Source organism: Miscanthus floridulus, unplaced genomic scaffold, assembly GCF_019320115.1.
Source record: "Miscanthus floridulus cultivar M001 unplaced genomic scaffold, ASM1932011v1 os_2014_1_2, whole genome shotgun sequence".
Classification (NCBI taxonomy): domain Eukaryota; kingdom Viridiplantae; phylum Streptophyta; class Magnoliopsida; order Poales; family Poaceae; genus Miscanthus; species Miscanthus floridulus.
In genome coordinates, this window is record NW_027098040.1 from 1,690 (window position 1) to 7,500 (window position 5,811).

Here is a 5,811-nt window from a genome sequence, read left to right on the forward strand (position 1 = left end):
GTTTTTAAGAAAACACAGGGGTCAAAACATAAAAACTAGGGCATTGATTGAATTATTTTGAGCTACGCTGGATGGCGGGTTTATACTTAAAAGCTAGAGGGGGTTTTCAGCAAAAGGCCATGGCGAAGGGGTATCACGTGGTCTCAGTCATTGGATCTAACTCGGTCGGCCAGGATAAGAAGAGAGGGAGGGTGAGAGAAGGCGTGACCGGAATAGGTAATCCGGCGTGGTGGTTGCCTTGGCCGGCGGGGCTAGACCTCATCGAAGTTCATCGAATCGGCGACTCTGGTCACCGTTGGACACGGGAAAGGCATGAGAAGCAAGAGGAGTCTGAGCCGAACTCGACAGAAGGGTTAAGAGCGGCTACGATGGCACGGTGGCAATGCGATGCTCGATTTGGTGGCTCAGGAATCTGGCGATGCAACGGTGAGCTCGCACCGGCGGTTGAAAGCGAGGGAGGGAGCAAGGCCAGTACTTGAAGCTTGCTTACCTCACGTAGAAGCCCGACAAGGTAGTCACGGAGGCAAAGAGGCGGTGGAACGGCAAACACGGCGGTGGTGGATCTCCTATGGCGGTGGCGGCTTCGCTGCGGCTCAGAGGTGAGGCAATGGCTGCGTTGGGGCGAGATAGGAAAGCGGCGTGGTCACGGCCACCATTTATGGGGTGGTTCGGCTTGGGCAACACTCCAAATCGGGACAAAAACGTGGCGAACGCGGTCTCTGCTCGAGGAGGTGTCCGGCTCAGACACAAGCTGGAGGAAGGGGACGACGCCGACCGGTGGGCCCAGCGTGTCAATAGATGAGAGCGCAGGGTTAGGCTGCCAGAGACAGAGGAAGAGGGGTAGCTTGGCTGGGCTACGGCTGGCTTTGCTGGGCCGCGCGAAAGAGAAAGAGGAAAGGCGGCCCAAGAGCGAGAAAGGGGGAAAGAAGCGAGCCGGCGGCTAAGAGAACAGAGAGGGGGAGGTGGGCTACGGCCTGGTGGAATGGAGGGAGTGAGCAGCTGCGGTGGTGGGCCTTCGGGCCAAAAACTAGGGAGGGGAAAGAAGAATTCTTTATCCTTTTTCTAAAACATATTTGCAAATCCAATTTCAATTCAAATTTAAATTCCATTTGTATTTTTTATCAAAACCAACACCACAAAATAACTATGTAGCGGCATGTATGCACAACCATGTTGCTACACCCTATGATGAATTTTAATTTAATGAATTTTTTTATTTTCCTATATTTTATGGGCACAAAAATACAAAATTAAATCAATTTAGCTCTATTTCCAAAGAAGCAAATTTTAGGGTGTTACATACTGTCACCTAAACATTTTGCTGATATGGCAAGGTAATTATTGAAGAGAGTAAAAATCATAGAAACGTGGTCTAAGTTAGAAACCATATCTACACGAGAACCAAGACATTAAGGGATGTGATTGGTAAAGAATGGAGAGAGAATATATGTGGTTGGATAAAAAATTATTCTATAGAAACTATCCATTGGGACCATGTTTTCTATATGTAGCATCTATGGAAATTAAATGGTATCGGAACTACTTGTAGTTTCTAGCATTGTGAGTGCCCTAATACATTATAGAAACATCAGAATAACTATTTTTTTCATAGGTAGAAGTACAAGATTGAGAAGCAAATTATCAAACTTGTTTGGCTAATCTATGAGCATCTTGTTTAAATATTCATCAATAAATCATGTTAAGATAATGTCCAATTAATCAAAATGTACAAGTCACATGCAACTAAAATCAGTATTCTACCTCTTGCTTACTTTACACTCATCACTGCCTTTTTCACTTACTCTAACCTACCCAGGGGATGTCAGATTTCTTCTGAAAATGCATGCATCATTTACACATTTGTGAGATTGACTACCTTGGCACATGGCGTTGGCGACGCAGTGCCACAGCCCATAGCTTCCCCTTGTGCCATGTGAGGACGGAGGGCCCCAATCACGTCCAGGACATGCGCCTATGACTTGGGAAGTGGTATGAGTTTGTCAGTGGCACATACACAAAGGGACTTCAAAATCAAAGTGAGAATGGTGATATATGTCGATGAACAAAAATGGTAAGAGAAAATATCAGCACCATCTAGATAACTCGACAACCATAGCCCAATTACCTTACATGACAATTCCATACATACAAATCAATAGCTTGTATAGAAAGAACAGAATGGGGAACGCAAATATTAAATTTGTGCAAGTAGAGGAAGGAGGAAATATAAGCTAGTCAAGGAGGAAATGCCATGCCTAGCAAATTAGGTATAACAACAGGCCCTACCTGCGGCACTTCTACTTTGGCTACCTTTGCTAAAGGATCTTCCTCCTCACCTGAAACAACTGTTGGTAAAAGGGAAAAGTTATAACACTCTTTCTAGAATGATACAAAATAGCAAGTTCAGCTCTTAAATTCAATTATTTCACATGCATGCATAATTTCATTATACTTTCTATATGTGAGTGTTATATGCAGCTAGAGTAGTCTAGAAACCTACAATGTGTACTGCTTTCCTATTGATAAGGCGAACAAAACAACTGCTACTATGAAAAAAGAAACTATAGAAACGGAGCCCTTCTAAGTTCATCACAGTTTCGGCACTCTTTGGTCATCCAAAAAATGTAAGAAAACATTTTACAGCAGAAAAAAGACCATACCTTCTCCATAATGAGCAGCCAATACATGTTCCGGGATTCCCTGCACTCCAAATATCTCTATCTCCTTCGACTCCCTATAAGGCTTTGCCACTATTTTACAGCAACGATAAGGACATCATTTGGTCTATTGCAACAAGGTTGATTGATAGATAGGTAGGTAGGTAGGTAGGTAGGTAGGTAGGTAAAGATAGATAGATAGATAGATAGATAGATAGCTCGCTCGCTCCTCGCTCGCTCTCTCGCTCCTAGCTCGCTCGCTCGCTCGCTCGCTCGCTCGCTCTCTCTCTCTCGCTCGATCGCTCCTGCTCGCTCCTCGCTCCTCGCTCGCTCGCTCGCCCGCTCGCTCGCTCGCTCGCTCCTCGCTCGCTCGCTCGCTCGCTCGCTCGCTCGCTCGCTCGCTCGCTCGCTCGCTCGCTCGCCCCCCGCTCGACAGCTAGACAGCCGATAGATCGATAGACCGAGAGATAGATAGACAGATAGACAGACAGATAGACAGACAGACAGACATATAGACCGACGACAGATAGATAGACCAGACAGCCGACAGACAACAGACAGACAGATAGACAGATAGACAGACAGACAGACAGATCAATAGATAGATAGATAGATATAGATAGATAGATAGATAGATAGAGATAGATAGATAGATAGATCGATAGATAGATAGATAGATAGATAGAGATAGATCGATAGATAGATAGATAGATAGATAGATAGATAGACAGATAGATAGATAGACCGATAGACAGACAGACAGATAGACAGACAGACAGATAGATAGATAGACCGATAGACAGATAGACAGACAGACAGACCGACAGACAGATAGACAGACCGATAGACAGATAGACAGACAGACAGACCAACAGACAGACCGACAGACAGACAGACAGATAGACCGACAGACAGACAGACAGATAGATAAACAGACAGACAGACAGACAGATAGATAGACAGACAGACCGATAGATAGATAGATAGATAGATAGATAGATAGATAGATAGATAGATAGATAGATAGATAGATAGATAGATAGATAGATAGATAGATAGATAGATAGATAGATAGATAGATAGATAGATAGATAGATAGATAGATAGATAGATAGATAGACAGACCGATAGACCCCACAAAATGCAGATCCAAGCAAGAGAAGGCACAATAATTAACACATCTTTACCATCAAAGATGCTCTATAAATCACCGATTAATGCAATGATAACACCATACTTCACTATCCAATCCTAATTTTCAAGGTCCCAAATGGTCCCTTTTCACATAAGAACTGGCTGGTCATCTACTTCTTTACCATCCAAGATGCTCTATAAATCACAGCAACTAAGTACGAAGATAACGAACGGATTATCACATCAGAAAAAGACCAAAGAAAGCAAATATGCATCACACATAAGTATATAATAGAATAAAGCACAAGAGACTGTAACTGGATAAGGATATACAGGGTTGTACCAACATTATCTTTTATCAAGTTAGTGTCTATACTAATCTCTATCTCTATAACTAAATAAAAAGGTTAAAAGCGACAAACGTCATCATCTACCGGGCAATTACCTAATTAAAGATGTTTGAGGATTACTGTCCACTTGACTTCTCAAAGGTTTCTAGGTGATCTACAAGTGGGATGAGGTGTAAGATACATGGCCCTATGTCGTTGTGTGGATGCTAGGCCTAGTCTGATGGCGGAGAGTGGCCCCCACGATCGATGGCAATGGCGGCACGAAACTGAAACCTTTCAAACTACCAAACAAAATTTTCAAATCACTATGGCAATGTTGAATCCTAATCATGTAGCTATACAGTTCCAAATTCAATTGCCGATGAATCGAAGCTGTTACCTTTTTTGGCAATGAACTCGGGGTAGTTGTCCTTAAGCAGCTATCCTCATTCTCCTCCAACCTTGAATGGTTCCCCAGGTACATTACTCAGTAGGTACTGTATAGACCACACCTAGGGCTACCTGAAATAGGGAATTAACAACATACAGTAACTTTCAAGATTGATAAATGATATGGTTCTGGAAAAATAAAAAATGAACGTTTTTAGATGAAAAACTTTTCTGATCAATGGTTGTTCATACTATATATTATAGTGGTAGCTGCATCTGCTACACTATATTATAAAGATCTGGGCATTTACAGTGTAGAAAAAATTGAGGACACAGACTTTTAGATTAAAATTCAGAAATTAAGAATCTCAGCAGAATTGACAAAATATTTTTTTAATTTACTTGGCATGCAAAATTAGCTTGGACTGTCAGAGGTGAAGGAAAAGGTTTATGGCCACACTAATCAATTGACTGTATTTGACATTCAGAATAGGAAAAGGTGAAGCAAAAAAAGTACATGCAGAATAGGAAAAGGTAAACGGATTACCTTAGATCGGAGCTATTGCAATGAATGAAGCAGATGACCAACAACGAAATTACCTGAGTTTCTGCACCAGACTCCTATCAGCCCTTGCCCAAACTACAACTCAACACAGATTGAACAGGAAACAAATAAGAGCACAAGCTATGCCTATGCTGTGGCTCAAAAATAATTTTTCCGGTGCAAGCTAAGCAATTGTAGTATACTGAAACTACAATAAACAAAATGTAAGCCACCGCAAACCTTGTCTAACTCTAGTAATACCTGGTTGATGCTGCCATGAATGGAAGCTCGCTCCCTGAGCAAATGCACTCTTGGCGACATGACACAGGTGGCCTAGCCAGGATCCCACAGAAGTGTGTTCAGATAGGCACAATACATACAACAATAGAAACTGCATGTACTGCAGCAGCGGTTGGTGATCTCACCTATAGTAGAAACTTCCTAGAAGAATTAGGAGACGGTGTCTTGGGAGAAGTCAAGGATCCTGATCCCTAATTCTGCAAGGCCCTACAATTCCCCGTCTCCCATCATGTTAGGAGACTGACAACAATGTGAATACCAAAAGTTTATAACCAATGGTCCAATGCACAACTGCATCTATCCTCTAAACGTACAGCTGTGACAGAAATAGGAAGGGAATTAACAAAGCTTTTGGGCTCCACTAAACTCGTAAAGCTACACGATTTAACTTCAGAATAACCAGGGTTGGTACCCAATCAGATCCTTTGTTCTTGTGCCCAAACATATATCCACGGCC